We start from the raw sequence: 19664 nt of genomic DNA on the forward strand, positions 1-19664 counted from the left end.
CAGACACTGCTACCGCTCGCTCTCCTTGCTTGACAACACACTCACTGACTGACGTCACTCACTTTACGTCGAATTCTTGTGCATTATTTGCGGGCTAAATGTTGACATTTGTTGTGAAGTTCGCCTACACGGATTTTGCATCTAATGCTGAAAAGAGCAGCGCTAAATGTTGTGTGTGTAATCGCACAATTGAGGAAAAGACTGGGACAACTTCAAACTGTAACAGACATCTGTCACGGATGCACCCAGAAAAGTAAGTAAAATGCTTTCCATTGGCTAACATTAGCTTAAAAAAAAAACTATTATTGACTAATGCATATATGATAATAAACAGAGGAAGCTAGGGTTGGGCGATGTCTGCCTATTTGGCATCAGACGTCGGCGATGTCTACGTACAGTGAAACGAATGTACAGTGACAATAACTGCCAGATTCAAACTGTGCTTTCTGCAATGGCTGGCGCTGAGCCAAAGATGGAGGCGCTCAGCGCTTAATCCCGCTTATGTTTATTTTAGATTTCAGATATATAAATACATATAATTTATAGCAAAACAATACATTTATAGTTTGTAAAATACACAGTGGTGTCTATGGAAGCAGCAATAAACAATCCTTTCAAATATATTTGCCGACATGACATACACTACAGGCCAAAAGCTTGGACACATTAGCTACTATTTGTAATGTTTTTGAAAGAAATTTCTTCTGCTCATCAAGCCTGCATTTATTTGATCAAAAATACAGAAAAAAAATAATATTGTGATATATTAGCCTATTACAATTTAAAATATTTGGTTTTCAATTTATTATACTTTAAATTATCATTTATTTCTGTGATGCAAAGCAGAATTTTCAGGATCAAACTCCAGTCTTCAGTGTCACATGATCCTTCAGAAATCATTCTAATATTCTGATTTATTATGAGTGTTGGAAACAGTTCTGCTGCCTAATATATTTGATGAATAAAAGGTTCAAAAGAACTGCATTTATTCAAAATAAAAACATATTTTCAAATAATATAAATCTCCTTTACTATCACTTTTTATCAATTTAACACATCTTTGCTGAATAAAATTATTGATTTATTTCAAAAAAAGAAAGAAAAAAAATTACTTACCAGTAGTGTATATTGTTGTTACAAAAGATTTTTTTTATCAAAGTATCCTAAAAAAGTATCACAGGTTATGAAAAAATATTAAGCAGCAAAACTGTTTCCAACACTCATAATAAATCAGAATATTAGAATGATTTCTGAAGGATCATGTGACACTGAAGACTGGAGTAATGATCCTGAAAATTCAGCTTTGCATCACAGAAATAAATGATAATTTAAAGTATAATAAATTGAAAACCAAATATTGTAAATTGTAATAATATATCACAATATTACATTTTTTTTCTGTATTTTTTCTGTATTCTCGAACACGGGACTCGACTCGGACTCGAACTCAGGTAATGGTGACTCGACTCGGACTCTTCTTTGGTGACTCGGACTCGGAACACTGGGACTCGAGACTCAACTCGGACTCGACAGATGGTGACTCGACTACAACACTGGTACACGGCATACTTAAAGGTATACTTAAAGGTACACGGCATCTAGTGGTGAGGTTGTGAATTGCAACCGCTCACCCCTCCCTTTTGAAGCACACAGAGAAGCTACAGTGGCCAACACAGGACAAAGATGTCGTCTGAGACAGCAGAGAGTCACTCTAAAAAATGCTGGGTTAAAAATAACCCAAGTTGGGTTGAAAATGGACTAACCCAGCAATTGGGTTGTTTTTTAACCCAGCGGTTGGGTCGCTGGGTTAAAACAACCCAATTGCTGGGTTAGTAGCTAGCACTCTGTAGAGCAGTTTGTCCGTTTAGGGCTACTGTAGAAACATGACGGCGCAAAATGGTGATTTCACTGTAAGGGGACCTGCGGTGTATGTCGATAGAAATGGCTCATTCTAAGGTAATATAAACATAACGGTTCATTATGTAAGGTCTTAATACACCACTGAAAACATAGTTATGCATATTATATTGCATTTCTGTCAATAGATCCTCATAAATATTACACACTGCACCTTTAAGTATAAGTACATAAAAAGCAGACTGAAAGTATACTTTTCTATTTCAAGTTTAAAATAAGTACACTGATAGCACACTTAATAATAAACCTCTTTTCTTTTCTTTTCTTCAGCAAACTGCTAGGACACCATGTGTGAACTGAAGGAAATCTTTTTGTATTTCATATTGTTAAATATATATAATCAGTTAAGTCGCTCTCATGGTTGCTTTTGTTTTTCTCAGTGGCTTTGGTACTTTTCTCAATCACAATTTGAAATTCTCAAAAAACTTCTTGTTCAACCTCCATACCATCTAGTCACTTGTTCACATCAAAAGCAATTTCTCATTCTTTTGAACAAATTGCCAATTCTTTGGTACATTCATGAAATGGATTATGCAAATTGTCTGCTGTTTCCTAAACATTATGTCATGTTGATCAAAAAATATTATTCTGGATATATGTTAAATAGTCTTCTGGGGTCGGAAATTCGACATATCAATGGCATCAGTTAATTTGCCTGATCAATTCTGTGGACCAGAAAATACAATTACAGATTAAGCTTACCCTCGTCTGTGTGTCTCTAGATGCCAGGTGTCTGGTGTAACAGCGCTGGTTTCTTCTTCTTGCTGCTCGCTGAGATGCTTGTATGCTCTTCTCTCACATTAAAGAAAGCACCTCTTCTTATAGTCAGTGTAAGTGAGGTGCTGACACACACTTGCCCTAATTTTTCACACATATCTATATTTACACTTGTTATATCTGTTTACGTCAATCCACTTCCTGTTTGCATGAAATGGTAATACACTTTTTTTTTTCTTTTTTTATTGCACATTTTACCTAGACATTTAATTCCTAACTCTCTACATACTTTCATTTGGCAGTTTACAAGCACAGTGATAGGGTCCTGCCACTTTGCTTGGTCTTGTCCAGGAGTATTCAAAGGTCCAAGAGGTCTGGTCTGTATATTTCCTTGCCAGTGGAGGTCCGGACAATAAATTTTTTGGAATAGTTACATTTCCGTCTGGGTAGCAGTAATACTTTATAAAAGAAAAAAATCCTAAACAGTCAAAATATTGGATATTGGGGGACGAGAGCCAAAGAAGTAGTCTCTGAGAATTTATTATCCTATGATGCCGGGTTTTGCCAACTCATTCAGTGCCCCAGTTACTCCAACAGTATACTGAACTGAGAACAGTACGGACATGTCTGACATGCTGAGAACTGACTGCCAGGGGTTTCATAAAGGGGACAAAATGTATGTTTCTGATGTATTTGCTGAAAAGCATAAAGTATAACAAATAAAACTTAATAAAAAATCTAACAGTGATCCTATACACTTACCGACCACTTTATTACGTACCCCAGGACCGGTATGGACCCCCTTTTGCCTTCAGAACTGCCGTAATTATTCATGTCATAGAACAAAGTGCTGGAAACATTCCTCAGATATTTTGATACATATGACATGATAGTATCACACAGTTGCTGCAGATTAGTCGGCTGCATAGCCATGATTTTGGTGTCCCGTGCTAATTTGCCTTAGTTTCCTGTTCTTATCTGACAGGAGTGTCACTCAGTGTGTCTTCTGCTGCTGTAGCTCATCTGCTTCGAGGTTTGACGTGTTGTGTGTTCACAGATGCTCTTCTGCAGACCTCGGTTTGGTTGTAACGTGTGGTTATTTGAGTAACTGTTGCCTTTCTATCAGCTCAAACCAGTCTGGTCATTCTTTTCTGACCTCTGGTATCAACAAGGCATTTTCACACACAGAACTGCCACTCACTGGATATTTTCACTTTTTCGGAGCATTCTCCGTAAACCCAAATGATTGTGTGTGAATATCCCAGTAGATCAGCCGTTTCTGAAATACTGCGTATGATATCAGCGTATGATATCAAAATACTGCATGAGCGATTCAAAGGCATAAGGAGTCGAATGCTCTCGTTGTACTTTGATGTCATACGGTGATCGGTCTGCACAGCGCCGATGCATCTCGAACAAGCCTTCCATCAACAATGGCGAACGTTGCGTTACTATTGCTGCACATGGCTTTACGATCCGACATCGGCATCAAAACAGCGAATCCAACGCATTCGTGCAGCTCACCGTGATTTGTATAGACGGAGATTACAATCTAGCATCTATTAGCTCGATTAGCAGCTAATTCAAAAATGGCGGTCACAAGTTTCTGTTCGTCTTGTTGGCCACGGTAACCCCGCCCCCTGCCGCTGACGCAAGTGGTTCTTACTTCTAGAGCAATGATTTGGTGCTACTTAAGAACCACTTTTCCTGGTTCTGAGCTATTGCTTTGGGTGTGGAAAGACAAAGAACCGATTTGAAACCAGGCTCTGGCTCCGCACCAGCACTGCCTTGGTGGAAAAGGGGTATCAGACCAGCCCGTCTGGCACCAACAATCACACCACGTTTAAAGTCTCTTAAATCACATTTCTTCAACATTCTGATGCTCAGTTTGAACTTCAGCAGATCTCCTTGATCATGTCTACATGCCTAAATGCATCGAGTTTCTGCAATGTGATTGGCTGATTAGATATTTGTGTTAACAAGCAGTTGAACAGATGTACCTAATAAAGTGGCCAGTGAGTGTATAAAAGGAATGTAAGATAATGTAAACAAAATAGTTAATTGTAATAAGCTGTCTGAAAAAAAAACCTACATTATTTGTAGCATGCAAATTTAATGAACAAGTAAGAAATTACACATCACTGGCATTTTCACAGTTATTTGCACTTGGGTGGCCACTCACAGCCTATAACCACAAACACTCTTCAGCACAATGGTAACCACAAACACTTCAAGTTCAACATAACGGAAACTCTTTTGAATGTCAAACATAACTGAACATTGAACACCAAAAAGTATTTTGCTTTACTAAAAACATAAAATAGCTCTTCATTTTTTCATCTAGTCCTCTGAAGATAATCTACAGGTGGGTAAAGATCAGAGTGTCAATTTAGTCAAATAAAAATTACATATTTTTTCTTTAGTTAACTATCAAAATATTTGTTGTAAGAATATTTTCAATATTTGTTTGGTGTCTTACACCATATAAACAGATTTCCATCCTCTGTTTCTCTGTTATGGAAGGCGATTCACTGTAATGATATACAGGAAATAATAATTGTAGGAGTTGCAGTACTATTTTCCATTGCCAGGTTCACTGAATACAGCACAACAGCTGTGATAGCCAGTACAGAAATGACTCATTATAATGACCAGCTGTAAAACACACAAAAAAAAAACAGAACCAGAAATACATTATATTGCCAAAAGCATTGTGGAGACGTGTTCTCTGGTGTGACCAATCACACTTCTCTGTCTGGCAATCCGATGGACGATGAGTCTGGGTTTGGCAGTTGCCAGGAGAACGGTACTTGCCTGACTCCATTGTGCCAAGTGTAAAGTTTGGAGGAGGGGGGATTATGGTGTGGGGTTGTTTTTCAGGGGTTGGGCTTGGCCTTGTAGTTCCAGTGAAAGGAACTCTTAATGCTTCAGCATACCAAGACATTTTGGACCATTTCATGCTCCCAACTTTGTGGGAACAGTTTGGGGACAGCCCCTTCCTGTTCCAACATGACAGCGCACCAGTGCACAAAGCAAGGCCCATAAAGACATGGATGAGCGAGTTTTGTGTGGAGGAACTTGACTGGCCTACACAGAGTACTGACCTCAACCCAATAGAACACCTTTGGGATAAATTAGAGCGGAGACTGCGAGCCAGGCCTTCTCGTCCAATGCCTGACCTCACTAATGCGCTTCTAGAAGAATGGTCAAAAATTCCCATAAACACACTCCTAAACCTCGTGGAAAGCCTTCCCAGAAGAGTTGAAGCCCAGTCATGGGCTACAGACTGATATGGCTGCGTTTTCCTCATACGTGGTCAGAAATAAAGAATCCTTTTTTAGATGTCCGGCTGTGTTTGAGTGTTTTTAGAGCAAACTCATTATCATGGCCACATCTTAAAATATATCCTTACGCTTCCAAGCTTTATAAGGGCAGTGACGGGTTCCATTGAGTTTGAAGCTCAAAAAAATGCATCCATCCTTCCGTATTCAACTTACACAGAAAGTGTAACGCATCTTGCAGTTCAAAACGCTTACACTACGTCCAACGCCATGCGTCGTGTGGAGTACGTTTATGAAGGATGGATGTACTTTTTTACTGTTATGATAGTATGTAAATTAAGTAGTAGTATGGACACAGTAGCAGGCCTACGTATATGAAGACAAGACACTTGATTATCAATAACACTTGAAGAGATATTGCTGATAGTTTTGTTGCCTGCGTAAAAGTCTTTGTAGGAGGAAACAGTCTTTTGTTTTAAAGTTCATTACATTGTTAATTATCTTAAGAAGCATTGTGTTAACTCAAACTCACCTTGTATGGTACGCCTATGTCAGATGAGTGAAGATGGTACGACTCTCTGGAGTTTTGATTTCTCAACTATAAACAAGTGTAACAGTCTTGAATTACTGTTCACTGACTGGAGATGTAAGCAACGTTGTTAATAATAACGAATATTACTTACCTTCATACCACAAAATTATTTGAAATGTAAATGATTGATTACTGTATACGTGTAAGCAGCGCCATCTACCTGTTGTTTATTGGTATTGCGGTAACAGAGTGAGACTGGGTTCATATAGGCCTTCATACAGCGTAACGTTTCTAAGTGGTCAAAATATACCATACACTAGGCTACTACTACATATTATTTTATATGAACGTGTTAAGAAGCTACTGTCATGTATTTTGGAGGTGAAGGCATCCTGTATTTATTTATAAATTATTGTTAATTTTATATTGTATTCTTAAAGTGTATTATTTTGTGTTTCATGTAGGACTGGTTAAAATTTACACCACAACATTCCCCATCGTGCAGATCAGTCTTCATTTATGTTTGAACCCTCCTGTTGTTCTCAAAAACTGTGAACTTGTGTTGTGACACATTGGTTTGTATGCAATTTGCCAAAAATTGAGACCATGAAAAACTCTAAAGATTCATGTAAAAACAGCATACATCTATTGTATCGCACACCCACACACAATCCTTCAATCCATCTTAACTCTTCTTTTAATTGACCATTTGCACAGTTACTGATTTTCGATAAACCAGCTTGGGCATTTCCGGTGAAGCTGTCATTCTGTACATCGACACAAAACCATCAATGGTTGACTTTTTAATGTTGTATTTATGTTTTAATGCAGTTATCACACTTACCCAATTTTCCTATAAACCAGTATCAAATCAAGACTTGCACTAGCTTCATGACGCACTTCCGTTTTGAAATAGTAGCTACATCTATTTTCAATGTATTCTGTAGTCGTTGAGTTGAATAAACGGCACCTAAAATGTCCTCAATAAGATTTAAAAATCTGGACATTTTCAGAGACAGGAGAAGAGATATTCTGATGATTAGGCCTACTATGTACAGAATTTTCCAAACTCAACGAAACATTAAGTTTTAATCGAACCAAACCGATCTGAGAAAGCAGCAGCTGGTAAACATACAGCATTATTTCACAGAAGGGTGTCAATGCTCGTCTAAACTAGTTAATGAGAGGCGAGCACTGGACTGCTGCAGGATATATGGGGAAATATATTTATTATGTAGAATGCACAGAAAATATATTTAAAGGAACATTTTAGGAGGCTCAAGATATTCATGTTAATGCAGAGAACATAATTAATTGTTTTAATCAATTGGCAGCCATAAAACGTAGTAATAATCTGCATTTTCATGTATGTAGATGCGCTAAAAGCTGTTACCGGAAACTTCTGAGATGTAATAAGGAGAACGTGGAAGTAGTTGTGCAAGTAGTCCATTGGCACCTTTTGTGTAACATGAATAAAAACAAAAACCACTAAGACTTTTTATTTTTATATCTTCTTTTGAATTCCAGTTGAAAGAAATTCACACAAGTTTTGAGCAACATGAGGGTGTCATGATGACAGACTTTTCATTTTTGGGTGAACTATCCTTTTAAGTTTACGCTCAAAGGTTTTACTTGGTTGAAGGTGGTACCAGAAGAGGTGTTGTGCTGAATTTGGAATTAAATTAATTAATAATTAAGGGCTTTTAATTCTTGGGTGATCTATCCCTTTAACCCTTTAAGACATAAGGGTATTTTTACAATTAATTTTCCGCCTGGTGTTATTTACTAAAAAAGCTTGTAAAACATCAACCCTGTTGTGCACAGACAATTGACACACCTCTTTTTTTTTCAAGACAAGTTGCACTGTCAGTATATTTGTGTTGCATTGATGTCACCTGAATGTAAAATAAGTTATGGGACCATAAAGACAAATGAAAACATAAAACGGAAATTGAATCACTCAAATATTTATTGAAAACACACACAAATAAATAAAAGCTAAGCATATTTCCTCTGGAAAACAGTTTGTTCAAGTCTTTGGAGTCCTGGAACTCAGGAATAAACATGATAACTTATACAGAACCAAAACTATTTACATTTTTCCAAAAAAAGTCCAGGCGCTTTTGGCCTCTTTGGATTTTGGATTATTTACAATGTATTTGCGTCTGTTGAAGACATTACCCTGCATTATTTCAATTTATTTTTAAAGTAATCGTGTTTAACAGATGAATTAGTGGTGGAAAACGTCTCCGGTTACGTATGTAACCTAGGTTCCCTGAGAACAGGGAACGAGACGCTGCGTCAGCTTGACGCTACGGGGAACGCCTCCAGCGTGACAGGTGTCTGAACTACTATCGAATCACGGCAATCCTATTGACCGGCGACAGCCTATGATGTCATCAAGGTGCGACCAGGAAGTATAAAAGGGCGCCTTGCCAACATGACACCGCCCTTCGTCTGAAGGGACTGTTTGGCAGGCAAACCCTGAGGCATGGCAAAGCGACGCAGCGTCTCGTTCCCTGTTCTCAGGGAACCTAGGTTACATACGTAACCGGAGACGTTCCCTTTCGAAAGGGAACTCGCGCTGCGTCAGCTTGACGCTACGGGGAACGAAATACCAACGCCGCCATGCCGAGGGGAGTGCATGCCTACTGGCAGTGACAACTGTCAGAACAAGCAAATTCAATTGAAATGCCTGAACCACTCCCCCTCTGGTCACATAAGGCTGTCAGTGACAGCATTCCCTACGGTCATAGCCCAAGCTATAAGCCTGAGTAGGAAGCTTCGAACACTTAGAGAAGTTCTACCCTGGCCGCTCAAAGGCCTGGATCCAACCCATTCGAAAGAAGGGGGCTCCTTTAAGGGAATGTGGCTAGGGGGCCCTAGGGCGCCCCAGCCAGCCACTACCGCCACCAAGGAGGCCTAGCTTGGTGCCTTTTTTAACGGGCACTTCAGCCGGGCCATCCCTGTCTGTTCGATAACAGAGCCTCTGGACACTCGCCTCCTGAAGAGGCATCCAGTCCCAGGGACTGCAGAATGGCAGTGGCCTCCTCGGACTGGATCTCAGAGACGGGAATCCCGGAGAGCAGCACTCAGCATAGCGCTTTCTACCCTTGCCAGCGAGGGGAGTAATCTGCTCAATCCTAGGATCTACTGAGCTATTATCAGATAGAAACACTCAGGAGGCCAGACTGGCCTACTACCTGAAGGTCAAGCTACACCAGCTAGCCGAGTATCCTGACTCGGGAACTCGCCCTCAGGGAGGCCTAGTGAGGCCTACTACCTGATAGCAAGCCTTAGGGAGGCCTGGAGGGGCCTACTACCTGATAGCAAGCTATGCTAGCTACCCGAGCATCCTAACTCAGGAACTCCCCTCAAGGGAGGCCTAGTGAGGCCTACTACCTGATAGCGGGCCTGCAGGGAGGCCCAGTGCGGCCTGCTACCTGCTAGCGACTCGTGCTAGCTGTTTCTCAGGTGACTGGAGCCCAGGAACATGCCCTTAGGGAGGCCCGGTGAGGCCTACTACCTTACGACCAGTCTTCAGGGAGGCCTAGTGCGGCCTACTACCCAGCAACAGCCTAGCAACTCCTGTGCTAGCTGACACGGCGACTGGCAAACAGGAGCCCTCCTTCAGGGAGGCCTGGTGAGGCCTACTACCTGCCAGCAGTTCATCACAACCTGCCAAGTGACTGAACCCAAGAATGCGTCCTCAAGGGAGGCCTGGTGAGGCCTGCTACCTCATGCCGAGTCTTCAGGGAGGCCTGGTGCGGCCTACCACCCATCAACAGCTTAGCAGCCCATGCTAGCTGACACAGCGACTGGCGAATGAGAGCCTGCTTTCAGGGAGGCCTAATGGGGCCTACCATCTCACAGCAGGCCTGCAGGGACGGCTTCCTGGTGACAGGAGTGAAAAACTGTGATGTTATAACCTTGGGCTGACAGTAGCTTCTCTGCTGGCTGACAAAAATTAACATCCAACTGCTGACAAGGGTTATAGTTGGGAAAAACTGCTACTTGAAAGCCGACATCGTTGGGGAGTAATATATACCGCAATACACAAGGGGCCGAACTTTGCAGAGGCCTACCAAGGCTGACTACCTATGTTCAAGGTTGCAGCTATTAATTTGCCAACCTCCCCAAACGTCGGGACTCACTCGCAAGGAGGCCTAAATCTGAGGCCTACCACCTGACCTGGAGTCTACTGCCAAGACTGCCCCAGCTGGCTACCCACAGCCAGCTGGCCTAAAAAATCATCCCAGCCTAGCTGGGTGACCCATCCCGGAGGCCTCCAATTCCTTCTGGAGCCAACTGTACAATGGTGCAGTCTTATCGGCAGCGCCTACAAACACTGGAACCTAATCACATTGTCCATAGCAGGGTACTCGGCAAACCAAACGCCTTGTACCCCCTAAGCGGGGGGAGTACCACATACGCCACCCACCTCATGAAGGTCCTAGCTTTAATAGCGCCTATCATACCGTGTGAGGGCGTCAGCCATGGCAATGCTCTGGCTACAAGGGAGCTCACGACCAAACCTACATAAACCAAAAGGTTGTGAAGTGCTGCTCAACCCGAGCCATGGGTGAGGCAGAATGATACAGAGCTGGATGTGGAGGTACTCAGATCTACCCTGCCTTGTCAGGGGAGTACGACCAACTGGCCAGGGCATATACTGATGGCTTCATGCAGCCATCAGTAAACAACAGACTGATCACCCGGAAGCTGCTTTTATTGTTGCAGGTGACTTTAATCATTCAAACTTAAAGTCAGTGCTACCCAAGTTTCACCCGCATGTTTCCTGCCACACCAGAGGAAACAAAACCTTAGACCACGTGTACACAAACATGGCGGGAGCTTACGTTGCGACACCCCTCCCCCACCTGGGACAGTCAGACCACCTCTCTTTGTTCCTCATCCCCAAATATTCACCCCTCATCAACCGTGTGAAGCCATCAGTGAAGACCATCAAGGTGTGGCCTGCGGGGGTTGATTCCACACTCCAGGAAAGGTTTCTACACACAGACTGGAGTATGTTTGCTTCTCAAGCCACCAGTGGCGCTCACACGGACATTGACTCCTACACCTCCTCTGTATTGGATCATATCAATACCACCATTGACAGTGTTACAACCCAGAAACAGATCACCACATACCCAAATCAGAAGCCATGGATGAACAGGGAAGTGCGACTCCTGCTGAAGTCACGCAATACTGCCTTCAGATCAGGAGATGCACAAGCCTACAGCGCATCCAGAGCAAACCTGAAGAGGGGCATCAAAAAGGCCAAGCACTGCTACAAGCTAAAGATAGAGGGTCACTTTTCCAACTCTGACCCTCGACGCATGTGGCAGGGCATCCAGGCCATCAGTGACTACAAACCCACCCACTCCACCCCCGCAGCCACTGATGTCAACTTCCTGAACGAGCTAAATCACTTTTACGCTCGTTTTGAAAGAGACAACAGAGAAACTGCCACCAAGCTCAAACCCTCAGCTGACCCACCAATCACACTCTCCTCCACAGATGTCTGCAAGTCACTGAGCCGGATCAGCGCGCACAAGGCTGCTGGACCAGACAACATCCCTGGTCGTGTTCTCAGGGCATGTGCGGAGCAGCTCGCTGAGGTTTTTACAGACATTTTCAACCTGTCTCTTGCCCAAGCAGCTGTACCTTCATGCTTTAAACGCACGTCCATTGTGCCAGTGCCAAAACACTCTAACCCGAGGTGCCCTAATGACTACCGCCCTGTAGCACTCACACCCATCGTCATGAAGTGCTTTGAGCGGCTGGTCCTGGAACACCTAAAAGACTCTCTACCATCCACATTGGACTCACACCAGTTTGCCTACCGCAGCAATAGGAGCACAGAGGATGCCGTTTCCATGGCACTGCACTCTGTGCTCACTCACCTGGACAATAAGAACACTTACGCACGCATGCTGTTTGTTGACTTCAGCTCAGCATTCAACACTGTCATCCCAACCAAGTTAATAGCCAAACTTGGAGACCTGGGCATCAATACCTCAATGTGCAACTGGATTTTGGACTTCCTAACTGACAGACCCCAGAATGTTCGTTCAGGATCCACCTGCTCCACATCCATCACACTCAACACTGGTGTACCACAGGGCTGTGTGCTAAGTCCGTTTCTCTACTCCCTCTTCACCGCCGACTGCAAGCCTGTGTATGGATCTAATTCTATCGTCAAGTTTGCGGACGACACAACGGTGATTGGTCTCATCAGCAACAACGATGAGACTGCCTATAGGGAGGAGATCCAGCACCTGGCCACATGGTGCGCTGATAATAAACTGCTCCTCAACACCACCAAAACGAAGGAGCTCATCGTGGACTTCAGGAAGGAGTCAAGAGGCACACACGACACCATCCACATCAATGGAATGGCTGTTGAACGTGTCTCCAGTTTCAAGTTCCTGGGGATCCACATCTCGGCGGACATGTCGTGGACGACCAACACCTCCAGCCTGGTCAAGAAGGCTCACCAGCGCCTCTTCTTCCTGAGGACACTGAGGAAGAATCAGCTCTCCTCGGCTATCCTGGTGAACTTCTATCGCTGCGCAATAGAAAGCATCCTGACCAACTGTGTGGCAGTGTGGTATGGGAGCTGCTCTGTTGCGGAGCGCAAGGCACTGCAGCGGGTGGTGAAAACTGCCCAGCGCATCACAGGGACTCCACTGCCTGCCATCGAACACATCCAGAGGAAACGCTGTCTGCATCGAGCTCGCAGCATCCTCAAGGACTCCTCGCACCCAGCCCACAGACTGTTTTCTCTCCTGCCCTCCGGCAGGCGTTTCAGGATCCACCGGACCAGGACCAGCAGACTTAAGAACAGTTTTTTCCCCAGAGCTGTCTCCTTACTGAACTCAAACCCCCGCTGATCCACTCCCCTCATATACTGATAACTCTCCTACCTCACATCCACCTTCACTTTGTTATTTGCACTACCGACTCTTTATTACAGTAACAACTGTTTACTTATTCATTTTGCACTACCACACCGTAACTGGATTATGCTCATTTGCACTGCCGACTGTTATTTACAGTACCTACTGTTTACATTTGTATTTTGCACCGTACTTCTAACTGTAATATGCAATCACTTCCACTGCACTTTTACACTTTTTTTCGGATAGCTTCTGTCCATAATTTATTGCACTACCTTAATCCACTGCCATATTCCTCATTTTAGCCTAACATATCATTGTATACCTCTATCTGTAAAATTCTGTTTATAGTAATAGCCATCTGTATATTATATTATATTCATAGTACATATCCACCTGTAAATTCTGTTTATAGTATTAACCATCTGTATATTATTCACTGTACATATTCACCTGTAAATTCTGTTTATAGTAATAACCATCTCTCTATTTATAGACATATTTATATATACTCAGTACATATCCATGTCCTGCACTTATGCAAACGTTGTATATCCTGCACTTGCTGCTATTGCACTTCTGGTTAGACCTAAACTGCATTTCGTTGCCTTGTACTTGTACTTGTGTAATGACAATAAAGTTGAATCTAATCTAATCTAATCTAAATATACAAGAAAGGCCAGCGCCTGCCAAAAAAACTGGCGGCCTCTAGAACTAGCTCTGGAGGGCCGGGTTGAGCTATGCATACGGAATTTTCGTACTTGCATGAAAAACGCCTTAACCCTGCCCCACGACTACTGGCTAAGTCGCTATCAATTCTGCACAGCACCAACCTGCATTACTAGCAAAGGCCCCAGAACGCAGGTAAGGGGGTGGGCTTGGCCGGACTACTCTGCATAAGAGGAGGCTACATTAGGGACAAATAATAAAGCTAAGTTCAAAAAATTGAACAGCTACCCGGAGCGCGACCGCTTCTTGGCGTGCGACTCCGTAATCCCCAGAAAGCCTAGGCCAATCTAGATCTATACCCGAGGTCCAAGAAAGGGCCGCTACTATTGCACCATGCAAAAGGGGCACTCGGGTAGAAGTGCCAGTCGTTAAATAGATCTGGCTCTAGATCTAACTGTAGTTCTAGCATGGTCTGATCCTGTATCCTCCAGAAATTTACACTGAGAGAAGATACAGACCGCCTTACCCTGAGGCGGCTACCAGCCCGCAGGAAATGAGTGGCATTCCCAGCGCTAATTCTAGCGCATTTTAGCTTTTTAGGTCTGGGAATAAAAAAGGGCTGTACAGCTCTCACAGCGTGTACCATATATAGTGTTTGCTGGCTTCCACTAGCAATACTAGCTCACTTATACCAAGCTTAAGCAACTGGTAAATAATATTTTATCGTTCTAGCCAACCTAACAGGGGAACTACAGGCCCTAGGAAATATCCAACGATCCACAGCGACCCCCGAAGCCCTCCACAGGGAGCATAAGTCAGAAAATATAAATATTTTTCCCTCTTATAGGGGACTTACCCGCTCGACTGCGGCGCGCCATGATATCCACCCACAAGCTTAATTCACATGTATGCTTAGGTGTACCACTACCACGGGCCTGAGGGGGCGCACTCACAAACCAGCCAGGCGGGCCCTAGCACATCATCGTGGACCCACCTAGGCCGGATGTAAGAAGCGCCTGGGGAAATGATGAAGAAGAGGAGTGAGGGTCAATGTAATTTCTCATCTCACCCTTAGGGAGGAGATCCATCATGAACGCTGACTGCGTTTTGTGATACACAGCTCCTACTTCTCCCGGGAGTCCGCCTCTCTGTGCCCCACCCCCGACTGTGGGGGCGCACGAGAGGCAATGCTGGCCATTGGGCCCTGTCTCCGGTCCTCGGACCGTGACGCCTCCCGCCTGCCTGGGACCCGGATCTCAGTGGCATGCAGTACCTCAGACGCTGCCAAATGTTCGCTATTCCTCTGCGATGCTGGCCCTCAGGCCCAGACTCCGCCTGTTGCGCAACCACCGCATCAGGAAAAAACCTTCCCTGATCGAGATCCCTCAGCAAACCGGCCTGGTGCACATGAAACACCGCCATGGTGTAAGAAGTAGCACCGGGCTGACCCGCTGCTGTGTATGCCCTGCCATTAAAAAGACACATCGTTTAAGTGGCAGGGTTGGAGCGCTCAGCTTCCCAGAGATAAACATCCCATTAATCGGAGGCAATCGGAGGCTCCAACCCTGCCACTTAAACACATACCCATATTCTACCATCCTCCCGACATCAGCGGCATAATGCTGATGTCATACCGCTGATATCAGTGAACATGAACCGAACATAGGTTATTCCATGCCCTCTCGATCTAATTAGGAAGATCAGGAAGGAATGAAAGCCCAACTGAGCCAATGATTATGGCTGGGGAGAGATCGATCGTTTATTCCAACATGAGCGATCTCTCCTCTAACGCAACAACACAGCGGCTGCAGCCCGCCTGCAGCGCGTTTCATAACATTCAACGGCTCAGCATACACAGTCCTTGGAAACAAGTCTCGTCAGCCGCCAGATCGTCAAAGGGAAGAATGCCTTCCCGTGACGATTCAGCGAGCTCTATCCAGGAAACCATGACGTGAGTCCGCGCTCAGCCTCGGCATGAACGGGGACCGCATCATCAGTCTCGGATGCCAAACCCTCTTCCCTCAGGAAGAGAATCAGACGAGAGCAGAGCGATCTCAGATTGACAAACGCTCACATTAAACATTCTTTCAACAAACAGACAACTCGATAAGAGCTGATTGTGCATGCTCTTGATCCCAGGCAGAAACACACAGCTTGTGTGTATACAATAATGAATTTGGATTACCTTACTCAAAGCAATTCAGACAAAACAGTCCCTGAAGACGAAGAAGCGGTGTCATGTTGGCAAGGCGCCCTTTTATACTTCCTGGTCGCACCTTGATGACATCATAGGCTGTCGCCGGTCAATAGGATTGCCGTGATTCGATAGTAGTTCAGACACCTGTCATGCTGGAGGCGTTCCCCGTAGCGTCAAGCTGACGCAGCGCGAGTTCCCTTTCGAAAGGGAACTACATTACCCATGATGCTGTACAGTACGCAAACAAAATGCTGAGTTTCGCTGTTCATTTAATTCTACCCCACCTTAAAATAACATTAAAACGGAACATGTTTTCTAGCAGATAATAGGCCATAAATACATGACATCCAATCAAATTACCTCATCTTTGGTGGTCAAAACCAATAGGTTGCGTGCACAATATGATGCCTTGGCAAATCGCGCTACATTACTTTGTAAAAGTGGGGATTTAACACTTACTAGAATGAAGAACAATTATAGAAACAGAACGAATCTGCGACTTTGAACAAATTGAGAGAATCGATGATTAAATGACCCATTCCTAAATACAGCCACTTGCTTCACTACTGAATGAATGAATGACTCGATGATGATGACTCACTCATAAATGACATGTGGCAAGTGACTTGCCGCCACCTACTGGCGGTTCATTTAATATTTAAGAGTATCACTTAGTTTTTACCATCATTGCATATTTCTCTATTGGACATTTTTAAATGCACTGAAAAAAATCAGTGAAAATAGGGAAAATAGTGTTCCTTAATGAAAAAGGTGTGACTGAGGGAAGAGAGGGGGTATGCAGAAAGATGAGAACTGAAAAATTCCACCAATCAGAGAGTCGAAACAAGCAGCTTCACTTAAAGGAGCTGTATGTAGGACTGTGGCCAAAACTGGTACTGCAATCACTTTCAAATTACTGTAGAGCAGTGTATCCCCTCTCCCCCTCCCCCTGACTCGAGGTTGCCAGATGGGCTGCAGGATCCAGCAGGAACGTAGGCTGCTACACGGAGCTTTCAATGGCAAGTGACGAGTCCTACACAGCAAGTTTTTTTTCTTTCTGTTAATTATGTTTATGCTTCAAGAGCGATGTTTTGTGAAGTAATTATGAATCGCAAAAATGTATTTATGGCGATTAGCCAAATATAATCGTAAATATGAACGCTCGTATGTGACAGTGCATTCCCACATGAAAAAATACTATAGTATATTATAGTAAAATTACAGCAAAGCTAAATAACATTAGCAATGGTCATACAGGTCAACTTGCAGCATGTTTTGTCCACTATATATTTGAAGAACGAATGAGGAATAATTTTTACCGAGGTAACGTTAGGCTACTGTCTCAAATACGTTTTCACATTGCCATAATAGGCGTGCTAATGTTGATTTCCTCAGCGTCCCAGCATAATGACAGAGAAACGGGCTCTGATAATGCATTACTAATGTTAGCAATGACGACTCGCCGTTTTTATTTACCAAACAATTCCTTAACGTTACCTTTTCAATTCAATGACCCACCTCCTCCATCTGCGCTAACCTAACATTACTTTGCACGAACATGCATAACTTTGTTCGACTGTCATGAATATTTGAAATGTCCATTTACATTAAGTACAAGTTAGCCAAACATGAACCTTACCTGTCCAGGAGAAAATTAGCAACGTTGGCATCAGTCTTCAAATTATTCTCCATTTTCAGCCGTCTCCAGCTTTCAAAGGCATCTCTTATACAAATCCTTGTTTTATTTCGGACTCTGTCACGATGTTTTTCTGATTCATAACGAGGTCATTTAGGTTTCGTAAAGTTAGACATTGTTTATCCAAAAAGTTTATAGCTGCAGCTGTGGTAACTAGAGCATAGCTGGCAACCCGAATGCAGAAACACTACTGACTTCGTGATTGGTAGATAGGTGGAGGGTGGCACTTCAGGCCAAAACACAACATGTCAACATCAACATCAGTTGAGGGCTGCAACTTCACTTTTAAAATGACAATATCTTGGCCGGACAACCGTTGTCAGTGATATAAGTATTTGAAATTAACATGATTTCTTAATGTCTAGTGACATATCAGGGCCATTTTATGATTAATTGAAATACATTTCTTACATAAAGTTCCTTTAATCGGTCTTGTAAATATTTGTGTATATATAGCATATTTTGCAAATAAACTTAAAATATATTGTTTTTATTTATATAAATCAACATTATGTTTATATTTCTCCATTGTTTTTCATTTGATCATGCTGCTCTCAATGCTTCATGGGATTGTAGTTCTTTCCCTCACTAAAGACGTCAAGTCTTGTACCTTTGTACTTTTGTCTGCTTTTCAAATACATGATTCATGGCTTTATAACGCTTTAACAAACACTTTTTAAAAATCAATATGTGAGAAATGAAAGGAAAAAAATACTTCTGGAGCTAGCGCCACTGAAAAAGTGAACAGGCACTGTTGCTCTCTATAGTTGCTCAGAGTTGCTAATATGGCCACCGAGTAAACAGACTTTCCTTGAAAAGGACTTTGGACTTTTTTGTGTCTACTTATTAAAAGGAAAATCATCCATAAAGACTGCAAAATTCCCAAAACCTGGATTATAGCGCATCATATATGAGGCACTTTTATGGTGTGTTTTGTCATTTTGGAGCTTGGCATTGCATGGAAAGAAGTGACCAAACATTTTATTTTTGCCTTTTTTGTAAATACATTTGGAAGAATATTTGATGAACAGTAACTTGTCTTACCACCATCTAAAGAATCATTACCTCAGTGAGATTCTTGTAGTACAGACAGGTCTCCGTTGCCCTTCTCTCTTCAGGGGAAGGCGTTCTAGAACGATCATTGCGTGAATAGCCTGAATAAAAATTGTAGCGCTCGGAACAATCCATGTAGTATCCATCATGATCCTTTGCAAGGTCCAATGAATACAACACAACACCTGTGATAGCCAGTGCTGCACAGACTACATGCAGAATTATTCCGATGACCAGCTGTAAAACACAAACAATATAACTATACTTGTATATATTGTAAAAAATATAAAGATGCCTTTGATAGAAACTTACCAGACAAGAAGTGGGAAACTTAGCTGCGAGAATACACACAATTCCAGTTACAAGGAACTAAAAGACAAACAAACAAAAACATGTATTGTCTTTCAAATGCGTTAGATGTGTAATAAATCAAATGAATGATACAAAATGAGACCCAAGACTTACCATACTACCGAGCCAAAAGGGTCCCATGGCCATCATATACATGTTCCAGCCTAACTCAAGGCACATAAACATGATCCCCACCACAATATTGAGGACACCAACTATCATCTGCACAATCTACGGAACAAGAGAACAATATTTTTATGCCACCAGCTATCAAGAATCTTAAAATAAGAATATACCTAGCTGGCACTATGACATTGTAAGCCAACCAATCAAATTTTGGCTTTCA

The 19664-nt window shown here is 42.8% G+C and overlaps 1 protein-coding gene across 2 annotated transcripts in view; it reads right to left on the reverse strand.

Moving 5' to 3' along the window:
• Positions 1 to 2714, reverse strand: part of LOC307138158 (1-phosphatidylinositol phosphodiesterase-like) — a 32827-nt gene extending 30113 nt beyond the window's left edge. Inside the window, exon 1 of one of the 2 annotated variants that reach the window (XM_079836323.1) lies at positions 2620 to 2700. The gene's annotated coding sequence lies outside the window, so the exon portion shown is untranslated. Of the gene's footprint in view, positions 1 to 2619 lie in introns of both variants that reach the window. The other variant, XM_079836322.1, reaches the window with a different exon arrangement.
• Positions 2715 to 19664: the final 16950 nt, after the last annotated feature.

This window comes from Gobio gobio (genome assembly GCF_949357685.1).
Source record: "Gobio gobio genome assembly, chromosome: 15".
NCBI lineage: Eukaryota > Metazoa > Chordata > Actinopteri > Cypriniformes > Gobionidae > Gobio > Gobio gobio.